This window comes from Medicago truncatula, chromosome 6 (assembly GCF_003473485.1).
Source record: "Medicago truncatula cultivar Jemalong A17 chromosome 6, MtrunA17r5.0-ANR, whole genome shotgun sequence".
Taxonomy (NCBI): Eukaryota; Viridiplantae; Streptophyta; class Magnoliopsida; order Fabales; family Fabaceae; genus Medicago; species Medicago truncatula.
The window spans coordinates 29,170,308-29,184,207 of record NC_053047.1 but is presented as its reverse complement, the minus strand read 5'-3'; the positions used below and the strand labels follow the sequence as shown (position 1 = coordinate 29,184,207).

The following is a 13,900-nucleotide window of genomic DNA, read 5'->3' as shown; positions in this document are numbered from 1 at the left end:
TAATCTGCAAATAAGAAAAAGGACTAAAAAATGCAAATTTGAAAAGATTGGGACAAAAATGTAATATTTGGAAATGTTTGGACAAAAATGCAATTTAGAAAAAATTCTGGACTGAAATGCAAATTCCATCTTTGAGGACCAAAATGCAAAATAAAAAATAAAATTGAAATAAAATTGGTAACCTGACAAAACGTAAAGTGAAACCCAGAATAAAATCAACAAAAGGACTAAACGAACCAATGGCTGACATGAGGTATTTCAAAATACCTCCTTGCCAAAATTTTAACTGGAAAAGACCAAAATGCCCCTAGGGACTAAAATGACCTAAACTGAATCAGATGCAATTTGAAATGATACTTTTAAAAACAGAGATTTTAACAATGATTTTATAAAACAATTTGAAAAGACTCAGAGATAATCACAAGGACCAAAATGGGTTCCACTGCAGGAAATGACCAAAATATCCTTTTGTATGATTCTCTCTGAGACAGAGACAGTAAAACGTGCAGATGAAACAGAATGAACGTTCAGAGTAAAACAGCAGTAATTTGACATTTATCAGTAGTAAAAAGTTTGAACGAGTATTTTTAGGTCCAAAATCGGGATATAACAACAATCATGCCACATTTCATATGAAAGTTGTTGGTCGAACTATTCCAAAAATGGAGTGCAGCTAAGAGCATGTGTTACTGATACCTAGGGCCTTGCCTCAACAACTGAATAAGATAAAACTACCTAGATCTTTCCAGAAACAACCTTTATGGATTTCGATCCTATCAAGCCACGCGATGTAGTCTTCAACTTTATCGATTCTTTGAGCTGCCCTAAAAACCCTAGTTTCTAAATAATGAAGGTTATAAGGTTTGTCAAGGTACCTAGCAAAGATAAGAGGTAAATCCGTTTTATCATAAGGAAAAAAGGCTTTAGTGTCCTCACTTTCATCTTTCTCAAGAAGTCCAAAGTATGCACATAATGAGGTGAAAGAAGGAACTAATACCTGGGATTTCCAAACTTGAGTATTCTCCTCTCTCAAATCAGATTCATTAGCAGACCAACCATTTCCAGGTTGATATGGAAATGAAAATTTTTGCAGTCTTCGTTCGGTGGAGATTGCGAAGGACTATCAAAATCACTCGCCATAGCGGTAAAAAGTTAATGGTTGATAATTTAAGGTTTTTCGGAGAAAAGGGTTTTATTGGCTGAGGTTTTGGAAAAATTTCCAGATGGAAACACAATGAAACTTTGCGATGGAGGAGAATAAAAGAATGGAAAGTATAAACTAAACTAAAAAGGTGAAGAGGAAAAGGTTTCCCCCTTTTTGTAGTCTTAGATGGCCAACAAGTCTCAATGTTTAAATTGACAGTTATTAAAAAATGAATAGAGTGGTGGTTCCCAAGAATTGGAACGTGGCCCACTAAGTGGGATTGGATGACATCATAAAGAGGTTTTTTCAACTGCCTTTAGATGCTGACGACGATGATGTTATCCATTTCGACGAGAAGCCATGTTGGACGAAGTTCAAAAACGTCTTTTTCTATTTCTATCTGAAGATACAAATGAAAAAGATATTTTTGGGGGGCAATTTGTTAGCCTGTATTTTCGACAGGCTACATTAAATGTAGTCAACTAAGTATGACTTAAGTTTTGAAGACCACCAGACATTTTTGAAAAAGACATTTTTAGGGGGCAATTATGTGAACTGTTTCTACCCCCAGTAATCGTTTGGTGACCACCGTGTCATTTATTTGAATGGCGTAGGTAGAGTTGTCAATAGAGCCCCAAATATCAAAGCCCCTTTAAAAAAGCCCCCTCCAAGCCCACTAAATTAAAGCCCCTTAATTGAAAAAATTTATTTGGGCCAAGCCCACTATAAAATCTACTTATTTGTGGGCCTAATATCAAAGGCCTTAAAAGCCCCATTTTATAATTATTTTAACGGAAAAAAAAGTACAACAACCACCACCAACGGAGCTCCGGCTGCCACCTCACCAACCACCGTCGAAGCTCCGGTCGCCGCCGCTCCACCACCACTGGTTTGAAAATTTTAAATTTTTTTTTCAAATAAATCATAAAAAAAATGTTTATGGAAATTTTGGGGTTGGGGGCTTTTGTTTGTTTTTATTTGTGGACTTTTATGAATGTGGGCGTTTTAATTTTGTGGATTTTTAAGCCCCCTTATCATGTGGGATGGGGCCAAAACTTCAATGCCTCGTGATATGGACACCTCTAGGTGTAGGTGATTTGCAAGCTTCGGTAGTTTTGTTTACTTGTGAGTGCTTGAAGACTAGCAAGGATGCTACCTCGTTTATGTTTTCTCTTGGAGTCTAGATAGGCTATGATTTAGGAGTGTCAGTCTTGAGTCTTTATTTTGATACCTTTTAGACTTATTGTTATTTATGATGAGATTTGATTGTATTATGGATTTGCATTTATGACACGTGATACATGACTGTTGAGATTTATGTATGTTGTTGACTTTCCGCTGTGAGTTTATGAAAAAACAAAATTATGCTTTTTTTTTAGAAACACGGAGAAATGATACCTAAACTCTTTTGATTATATGATATTATTCGCATGTTTATTGCATTCGGAGTTTAGAGTGTTACATGGCACTTCCTCGTTTTTCTTTTGCATGCAGTGTAGTATAAGCTTTGATTAGGACTGTCGGGATTTTATGTTCATTTATTTCTGAATTATGTCGACACCATGTTTATTATGTATTATGAGACCTAACTTATGTTCTGGAGATTTTGATATTCATGTATTATGAGATTGGTTACATGTTGCTGAGTTAATTTTGATGTTGTTGTTATTCCGCTGCATAGCATCTTCAACTCTTTTGATTAAATGATTTACTTGCATTAAATATTGCTTGTGGGATTCAAGGGTGTTACAATATCAATCATCAATTCAATAATTATTCATCGTATTAGAATGTACACATAATCAGTTGTAAGTTATGATGCTTTAATTCATCGTTTCATCAAATTTCGTCTATTTTCTCAATGTTCGTCTATTTTCACCATTTCACAACATTCAATCAAATTCAATTCAAAAACAAGTTTAATCCATCATTAATTCTCAACTATACATCAGGTAACTAAGTTTAGGTGTTTGAGATCCATTGGTATGTTTGAAAACTCTTTAAAAGACGAAAAATCGAATTTCCCTTGCACGGAGGGGTTGGCACGGTCGTACCACAAGGGCGCACGGTCGTGCCACCCATTACAACAATTCTGATTTTCAAACCGTTTTCGTTCCAGTTTTCACTAATTCGTCCCAATCACTTAAACCACTCAAGTTCTACTTTTAAACATCATTTTCAACTTAAAACATCTTAAGTTCAATCCTCAAAACATAACTTATATCACAAAATCACTTAATACGACTTTTAGCTTAAAATCTCGTTTTTCTCTAATTCAATCCCACCAAAAACCATTTCTCAACCATCAACATACTCATATTCATAACAACAACTTCATCAATCAAAACATATATTCCAAATCATCAATTTCATGATCATACCCATTTTTCACATAAACCACAAAATCTAACAATTCAAGCCAAACATCACTACCAACATCAACATATCATAATTCATCAACATTCAAACATACCCAATCATTCAGCAACTGATTTAAAACATGCTTGAGCAATAATCATCAACAACTTCGTAGTTTTCACATAAATAAGCTAAATTCTCAAAACAACTTATTCCAAATTATCAAACATGAGTTTAAGCATATAAATAACTTAATTTCACAACTTTCACTATACCCACAAGTATCACTTAATTTTGAGCACAAAAATCAACTAAAATAAAAATGTATAAAAATGATTTTAACTTATTATGAGAATCCAATCCATATCCCCCTTAACTCAATCTCCCAAAATCCTAAGCTAGAACTCCAATTCAACACACTTAAATTCCCACAAATCCTTTTGACAAAGAAATACGTAGCTTTGAGTTTCCCATTGCACATGGGAATACGTAGGAGCTGGATCACAACATCTCGTCAAGCACCCCAAATAAAAAATCTTAGCGAAAATACCCTAAAATACCCTTCTCACCTATAAATCTACTAATCCCTAAATCAAACACACAAACAAGCGATTTAACACATAATAAATAAATAAACAAATAAATATCCTAGCGAAAATCGGTGTGTTAGGCATGACAAAAACGTGAACGGTGAGGGGCAAGGATTTGGTGCGCAATAATATGTAACACACCCACTCACGTAGTAATAGAAAATGCTTTGTTCACTTTTTTTTAGTCGAAACGAGCATAGCTCAGTTGGGAGGGACTTGCGTTGTTATATGTAGGGATTGGGGTTCGAACCCCTGGACACCCCACTTATTCACCTTGAAAAAGGTGAATTCTATCTACTAGCCTACTTGACAAAAAAAAAGTACCTTTTGTCACCAAAACCAAGAAGAAGATTGCAACACCTTAATAGCTTAATTAGGGAGATGAATGATGAATCAATGAATCAAGAATCAATGATTCATGTTGTTTCTTTTACAGCTTGGTGAAACGGCGCTTCGGCTAAACCCTAACAGAAACTATTAGATAAAAGTTTGGTGAATAATAGATAAAAATACAGAAATTATTATGATAAAATGCATTTAATTTTTTTTTTAGATATCATGAACGTACATATGAGGAAATCCTACCTAGGTAGGGATCTTAACTCTTTACAATTATCTGTAAGACATAAAAGAAACATTTTATTTAAAAAATAAATAAATTGGGGGACTACACCAAAATCAAAGGAAACAAACACTATAGAAAACTGTTTCGTTGAAAACCTTAACAAGAAAATCCAATGCGATAAAATTTGGTGAAGTAAAAAAGAGTGCAGCGTATACACATAAAATTAAATTTAACAGCTAGATAAACATAATTTATATTTTTAAATAAAAATTAAAAGTTGAAATATTGTGATGTCCCCTAGTTTCAATCGTGCAATTATGGAAGTTCACGAATATGTTCCAAACAAACACCATTAAGACACTTAAAATATTGAGGTTCACCCATCTTTGGACAATCAGTGTCAGTAACGCAACGAACAACCCAGATTATTTCTACATTGTCAGATAAAGAAAAAAAAATGTTACTAAAATATGATAAAATAGGATGTACAAAAAAATTAGAAAAATTAAAAAACGGAGTAAAAAAATGCATACCCCCGGTTTCAGTCCTCTTGAACCACGCTTCTCCAAGAAATAGAGAAAGAAAGATAATCAAAGAATAAATAAACAGAAGAAACTGAGCCATATTTTTCATCCTTTGAATGTAGTAAAGAGATTTATTTTGATCCTTTTATAGTTAAAACTTGAATGCTTTTTTAATTTCAGTTCAATAGTTATTGGCAGTTAGAAATAGCAAAAAGCAATTTAAAAAAGAGTAATTAATTCAAAATGTGTCCGATCAAATATGTTGCGTGTGACCCTTCAACTCACTCAATATATTATATTTCATGCATTTATGATTAAACTTTCAAATTTATAAATTTATGAAGATGACTATCTGCAATTAGAAAAGGTATAACTATCCACATTAATTTGAAATAATGTTGTTACCAAAAACTAATTCGACTTATGTATAAATAATAAAAAAACATGATAAATGAAATGTATATAAATTACATATCTTTAAAAAAAATATGAATATAAACTCATATTAAACATCTACTATAATTAAATGTTTTATGTTCTAGAGCGGTTAGAAGACCAAACACACATTGACACGTGGCCTAACTTACACCGTCATAAGATTTCGCGCCTGAAGAAACACCCCAGCTTTAAGTGCACCACACCACCCACGAGTGCGCCCCCGCGTGAGGATCACTATACAAGTATCCTATAACCAACCCTAATGACATGCCGCGAAACCCGGAGGCAGTTATTCTCAACGCGTGCCTATATAAGGGTGACCTTGCTTCACCATCAAGGTATGATTCACTTTTCACAACACTTTCTACACTCTTTCTCAATTCCATTACTAACTTGAGCGATGGAGTGCTAACGTGTCTGCATGCACTTTTCGTTCCACCGCAAAGACTCGTCAGCCCCATACCAGAAACTGTCATCGTCACACCGGAGCACTTTCCGCCATCATTGCCACTCATCCATCCTCACTGGACATATCATTTGGCACAAGAAGGAGGTAATCTTTTGCTAACCTCCACGGTCTTACAATCCTCCACCGTAATTGTTTCCGCCATAACCATTATCCGTTACACGTTCCTCTACTACAACGGTTGACAATTATTGCACCATTATCTGAAGTAGTGGATGGAACTCGTAGGACAGCCACCATTATTAGCTCCTTCACCGAGCAAGAATCACGTCCTGAAGGGTTCCAATTCTCGAACCGGTGAATCCTAAAGGAAGTTGTAACACCCTATTTCCCGTCGATAATTTTAAATAAAAATAATATATAAAATAGCAAGGATGTTACACATCTCAACTTTATTCATTATAGATCTTAAACAATGTCATTAAGTAATGTAACGTAGAGAAATAAAATATTCAAAGGTCACAATAATTAAACCCATGTTGGTTTTTCAATGTTTCAAAAATAAGTAAATAACAATATTCCCATAATAAAACTCAGAATGAAATATAGGTTCAATCATCGTCCCCAACCCTAGTGTTACCAGAGTAATTAAATAAGGATTACAAATTTATTAATACAATATTCTCGTAGAGACTACGTTTTATTCTCAGCTAATAAATAAAGGACTAATGGGACACATCTTTCTTGTCCACCTTCTAAACGTCCCACGGCTACTCCTCCTTAACTTGAGTGTATGTACTCAAAGTACAACCACCATACATTAAACAATAAAATAAGGGGTGATAAATACTGCTATAACATAATAATAGGGAAAAACAGACACATTAAATAATATCGAAGGAATAAAATCACCATCATCACTTCACTCTCAACAATAACTATATATATTCTCTTCAATTCACATATTGCACCATCTCATCATTTTCACACTTAGAACCTCAAGTATAAACATCAGACTCTCCTAAGGACCTACATGATCATGGTACCACTCCTACTGACCATTTTGCCAGAGTTATGTTACTGGACTTTCTTCATCACAGTTTTGCCAGAGGTATGTTACTGGACTTATCCATCAATCTTAGACTCTAAATGAATGCATAGAAATAAATTTGAAAGGTGACACACTTATACACATATTCAGATAATTCACAAATTAATACAAATCTCGTCCTAATATGCAGGACTCTAATGCAAGCACACAAATCATCTTCACTCACATCATCATTATATTTTATATGTTATCGACTCTCTTTCACATAAAAACATCTAGCATCATTACACTCCTCATCATCATATTCCGCATCTATACATCTTCGTTATTAACATCTTAGGAGTGTGTCTATATATATATATATATATATATATATCCCATCTTCATCCTCAACATTATTAATCACCATGATTTACACATCTATATCTCCCTAGATTTCTCATCCTACTGTTTAACTACTTCACCTTTTAGGCTCACTATTATTTTTGGGAGGATTACTTCTAATCAAGTTTAAGCCCATACTCTCATTTAGTTTTATAGTTTAGGAACCTTACCCTTCACGTTAACAATGTTCTATAAACTCACTATTATTGTCTAGGATTATTTTAAGGCTCATTGAAAAGATTATGTTGAAGTTCCATGAAAAAGGCAGCATGACTCAGGTACAATAATTTGATCATAAATCAGGTGTAGAAGTCTAAAATGAGCCAAACTAAAACAAAAATAAAGCAAACATGCATAACTACATTTTTCATGAAGATACATAAATCCAATTCGCTACAGATAAGGGTGGAAAGAATGGTTTTCCTGAACCTAGGCAGATTGCATGACGGTGCTGACCCCTGTGTAGTATTTTGATCATAGCGTACGTTGTGGATGTATGAAGGAGGTGCGACCAAAGCCAATGGAAAACTAACACGCATACCTACAACTTTCATGTTTACACTGAAACCCAGTTCAAAACGGAAAATGGTTAAAAAAAACAGTTTTTATTTGTTAAGTTGGGCTGACAAAATGGGGGGCCGAATTTCCAAAATGCATTTTCTTCCAATTAATAATTTTTAACACACTTATCTCAATCCAATTACACTCCAACTGTCCCTAATTTTCACTATAGATTTGCCCTACGGTTTGGGCATTAATTTCCTCTTAACCTATCCTATTTTACACTCGTTCAGGTTCATGTTCTTAACCCTAACATCTAAACTAGGTACCCTTGATATTACTCTTTCAACAACAATTTTACACTCATTTATCATAATTTTTAGTGGAACTCTTCCTCATAACAATAATCATAACTTAATAATTAATAAACCCAACAACGTCCTCATCACCATCATAACCACACTCATACATTAACCCCCTTTAAAGCCCCACAACAGAATAGTAAACCCAAGAGATGAAGAGATTCTTCCCCTTACCTAAAATTCGTTGGTTGAAACCTTCAGTTTGGGTTGCTTGCAACTAGGGTTCCGTTTTCTTCTCTGCTTCTCTCTTTTCTCCTTTCACGTTCAGCCAAAAAGAAAACTGACCAATCTATTTCCTAATGTTCTATATATATTCGGGACAACACTCGTCATAAACTCTTCTAGTGTTGATTACTATTCTTCTACTCTTTCCCTCCCCCACTTATTTCAATATTAATTTTTGCACACGTGTCAAACTCTCTTTTTTTGTTTGTTTTTAATTTCTCATCACGACTCACAACATAAATTACACGACAACAACAATAATATCAATCCATTCACTTACTCACTACACTTAACATAATAATATTAAACATAAATTAAAGTGGGGTGTTACATAAGCGACAACAACACAATCCTCGACACTTCTCCCTCCACATCCTCTGTGCAGGATGGTGTTCCTCTACCTCCATCGCTTCTTCCAGTTTATCCTCCGCTGGAGACGAACAAAATCTTGACGAATCTGGTGAACTTCCCCAACAACAAAATAATAGACTCAAAGACATAGAAAAGAAATAGGAGAAGATTCCAATGAAATTTGATACGAAGAGCGAGATCGCTTCCTCCGTTCCAAAGATTCCCCAAAAACTTGAATCGAGAAGGCTGCAGATGCTCCCGCAGCTATACTCATCGTGGTGAATTGCTGTGAGGATTAGGCAAGTGTACCAAATTGTTCACCAAGTAATAAAGTGATAAGTAGAGTATGGTATAAAAATTAAGGGTTTAGAAAGCTTGCAATTTTTATATGTTTGCAACAGAGAAAGTTTACGTATTTTTAGTTGCAGAAAAGCAAGCAGCGGTAAGGATTCTTCGAATCCCCTCTGGTTATATTGTTGGATATTAAGTTGGGGAAAAGTAAACTTAAAAGTAATGTCGCATTTATTTATATTTGGTAGACTGTACAAGTGATGAGGTCGTTGGGACGTTTCTAACCTAGTCGGTCGTCAAGTTGAACCTTCTGATCGCTTGGTGATCCTTACGTGCGGGGTCTTATTATCCCAGTTGATTATAGGTCTATCGCTCCGATGGCTAATTGGACCGGCTGATGGCACGGTGATCCTTACGTGCGGGGTCTTGTTATTTCAAAGGTAATTGAAACATAAAATTAAATTGGCATTCTTGTTTTTCCGAAGGCAATGAAGGACAAGGTTCCATTATTTCAGCCCATCTATAAATCTTAGGTAACTCATAGCACACCCTCTCTCCCTCTTAGTAGTTCTAAAAACGGGAAGCCCTATCTCGTCTACCTTACCAAGGGTTTTAAGAGAATGGTTCTATATGACTTATTTCCTTCAAGCAAGTACTTGTTTCCTTAATTATTAACCGGTTACATCCTAGGTTCAGCAGAATTACTACTTAGTCTTAGTAATGTCACCTCCTAAGTACTTACCACTAGGGTCAACTCTCTTTCAGTATCTTTCGCTAATTACAAATTAATGACTTCCTAAACAGATAGTAGTTAGTATAAGGATATAAATATCAAGATATCAACATCCAGATAGTAATAACAATATTAGGCTCTGTCACAACCTAAGTATCTAATCTAGGGTTGCACCGATTACAGAAATGAACTAAGGAATTTCGTAATAAAACATAATAGCAAACAAAAGATAAATAAAATAAAACGATATTATAATAAATAAATATCCAACAAAAATAAATAGAGGTTCATCTTAGAACTCTCAGCTAAAAAGAATTAGTTACACATGGTAACTAAACGACATTAAAAACATACCCTAGAAAATCAAGGAGAAGATAAAACTCTCCTGAAGCTCCAAAGTTTTCTTCCTTTTGAACTGCCATAGTTCTGAATGACGTATTTAGAGTGGAGATTTCTATCTGGTTTGAGCTTAAAACGCGGGCTAAACACACAAAAATGCATAAAATTACGTCTGTTCCCCTTGCATTTTCAAATGCTCGGGGCGCATACCCTATGACCAATTGGGGGCACGAGACACAACATTCAAAGCATTTTCATCATTGCCCAGCATCTAATATCCCGCGTCAGAAAAACCATCAGAGTAACTGTTACATTAGTGGGCTAGGTGTATAAAAAGTAACTTCCACATTTTCCACTAACAGAGCTATCAAAGGTAGAACTGTCAAAACGGGCGGGCCGACCCGAATGGGCCACGGGCTTTTGAGGGCCGGGCTAAAAAGCCCAGTTTAAATATGGGCCTGAAAAAGAGAGCCCGAGCCCGGCCCTATACGGGCTTCCGGGCTAACGGGCCAGCCCTGGGCTGTATTTTTTTCTTCCCTTTTCCATTCTTTTAAGTACTGCACATGTAGAATAACATAAATATATCGGGCTAACGGGCCAGCCCGGGCCCGTATATGTTTTTTTTCCTTCCTATTTTTTAAGGATTGAACAAAATAATTTAAATATACACAAACAGTGAACAAAAGATAAATTAAGATTGATCCAAGAGAATAACAATTATCCATAATAACATTAACACAATCACCAATTATCCAGAATGAAGATTCTAGATTCAAAATAACATAACAAAAGTTTTAATCCAAAAAGTCACTCCCAACAACGTCACTTAATCTTCTTCAAGGTTCACAACATCCATAGTATTGTTTGATGCTTGTCCGCTTCCATGAGTTTCATCTTCTTGAACATCATTGTTGTCATCATATAATTCTACAAATTACAAAATTTGATTGTTAAATATAGAGATTAAAAAACCACTTCAGTATTGATAACTAAAAATAAATCAATTACTGTGAGAATGACCATTGAACAAAATTCAATCATGAAAGTCCAATAATATTGCGTACCGACTATCTAATCTAGCATTCAAGATTTATAGCAACAACAAAATGAGCAGATGCTTCCTTTCATCTAGGCTCAAATGGCTCATTCTAGCACTATGCATGTGGATCAAATGAATTCTCGGTCCTTGTGTATGACTATATGAATTCAAACATTCCTTGTTCTTTGAAATGTTTTGATTCATAAACTAAATTGTCATATAAGTTTTGATTCACAAATATCAGTTTCTGCAATAGGTTCAGTTACTTTTCATTCATGAGTTTCACATCAAACTCATTTCAGTCAGTTCTCTTGACAATAATATAAACTATAAAACAATTGTAAAAATGATAGAACTATAAAAACCATACCTTCAAAACCATGTAACCAGCTATGTGCGCACAAGAGAGCCTGAACAGAATCATCTTTCATTGAACTTCTATACCTATTCACAACTTGGGCGCCAATACTAAACGTAGATTCTAATGCCACTGTTGTTATTGGAATACTCAATATATCGCAAGCCATCCTTGCAAGATTTGGACTTCTGCGACTTCTTTCCTTCCAAAAAGCTAAGACATCAAATTCCGGAGATAGAGGCATCCGCAACTCATCTAAATAAGTATCAAGTTCTGATTTTCCGGTGTTGTTACTTGATTGGCTTTCATATTCTTCAAATTCCTACAAATCATCCAACCTAACCAAGTTACAAAATATTCATACAAACAAAAACAAAAGAATTAATAAAAGAATAAAATAAAGAAAGAATGTATGAACTTACATCATATGAAGATGACGTAATTCGAGTTCCTCCACCATAGCTAGGCTGGACTTGTGAAGAGCTTAGATCAAAAGGAATTCCATTCTTGATGTACTTGGAAAAAAGCTTCCCCAAAGTCATCTTAACTTTTTTCAACTTCTCCTCACTAGTGAGTGGGTCAAGTTTTTCATAAGCAAATTTCAAAAAGTTAAACTTTTTGGTTGGATCAAGAACAGCCGCAACTGCCAAAACAACATTATAGTCACTACAATACTTATCAAATTTCACCTTCATACTTTCAGCCATTTTTTGAATTAAAAGATCTTCACTTGTCAAATAAGATCTTATGAGGCACTCAATCTTCCATATTTCACCAAAATACAGATTTGATGTAGGATATGAAGAGCCGGATATCAAGTTTGTAATGGTGAAAAATGGCTTCAAAATCTCACACATTGTTTCAGCCCTTCTCCACTCCTCACTTGTAGGACAACACTTAAAATTTGAATCCCGTAAACTTAAGCTATAAAAGGCAATAAAAGTTGAATTCCATCGAGTATCACAATCTAATCTCAATCCAATGGTTGTATCAATATCACCAACAGTTCTAACACATTCGGAAAAAAGTAGTGTTCTACTTTCAGTTACCCTCACATAAGCCACACTTTGTCTAATCTTATGCAATGCATCACTAACCACCTTGAGTCCATCTTGAACAATGAGGTTCAAGATGTGAGCTGAGCATCTTATATGGAAAAATTCTCCATCAAGCAACAAACTATTTGATAACCCTAGGTGTTCTTTCAAAAAGTTAGCCATACTGTTGTTTGCAGAAGCATTATCTAAAGTGATGGAAAAAAATTTCTTTTCAATGCCCCAATCATCTAACATTTCCAAAACCTTCAAAGCTAAATCTCGCCCACTATGTGGGGGTTCCATGTGAGCAAATGCCAAAATCTTATTTTGCAACTTCCAATTCACATCAACATAATGAGCAGTTAAAGAAATATAACCTTCATTGCTGCATGCAGTCCAACAATCAGAAGTCAAGCAAACTCTCCCACGAATTTGAGCTAACTGTGATTTCAGCTTTTGTTTCTCATCACGATAAACATTCAAAATCTCTTTGGCTATAGTATTTCTACTAACAAAAACACAATCATCATTCAAAAACTTCTGGTATTATCTAAACACCCTCCACTCAACCATATTAAATGGTGCACCATGTGTAATCATGATTCTAGCTAAAATTTCTCGATTAGCCATCGGGTCAAACTTTTTCTTTCTCAATTTTCCTTCAGCATCAATCATCATTTCACCCACATCATGATTCTTGATAGTCTTGCTACAACTAAGTACATGACGCTTTAAATGACTAGTTCCGCTTCCTGATTCACAAGTCAATAATTTTTGAGACGCCTTGCATCTACATTTCTCTACTCCATCTACAATACCAACTTTCACAAGATATTGCCACACGTCATATGTTAGGGCTTTACCCTTGCTCTTGACCTTGCCCGTAGCCTTGTCCTTAGCCTTAGCCTTAGCCTTGCCCTTACGCTTCTTATCCTTTGGATCAGAAGACACTTCTTGTGCATTTTGATCAATTGGTGGTACTGGTGGAATTTCCCTAGCTTGGCTCTCAATTTCCCCATCAACACACATATTTTGATGACTTCCACTACCATCAGTATCACTATCCCTCATATTTGAAGCACAAACAGATTGTAATTCCTACAAAATTATATGCCAAATTATAAGTCAATTCATTTAGAAGTTCTAGCAGTACGGTACCAATACGACAACACAAATAGTCATGATGTCAAATTAAATTTTACTA

General features: G+C 35.0%; 2 long non-coding RNA genes across 4 annotated transcripts; both read right to left on the bottom strand.

Moving 5' to 3' along the window:
- Positions 1-3,045: 3,045 nt before the first annotated feature.
- LOC11443689 (uncharacterized) lies at positions 3,046-5,354 on the bottom strand. Of its 3 annotated transcripts, none has more exons than XR_005642136.1 (3): positions 5,191-5,350; positions 4,661-5,088; positions 3,046-4,566 (listed from the first exon to the last, which is right to left on the bottom strand). It is a non-coding gene; the product is annotated as an uncharacterized lncRNA (long non-coding RNA). The 3 variants fall into 3 exon arrangements; XR_005642137.1 differs by having other exon boundaries at positions 4,678-5,088; XR_003013049.1 differs by lacking the exon at positions 3,046-4,566 and having other exon boundaries at positions 4,614-5,088; positions 5,191-5,354.
- Positions 5,355-11,941: 6,587 nt separating this feature from the next.
- On the bottom strand, positions 11,942-12,148 carry LOC112422567 (uncharacterized). Its single transcript, XR_003012991.2, has 2 exons — positions 12,082-12,148; positions 11,942-11,981 (listed from the first exon to the last, which is right to left on the bottom strand). It is a non-coding gene; the product is annotated as an uncharacterized lncRNA (long non-coding RNA).
- Positions 12,149-13,900: the final 1,752 nt, after the last annotated feature.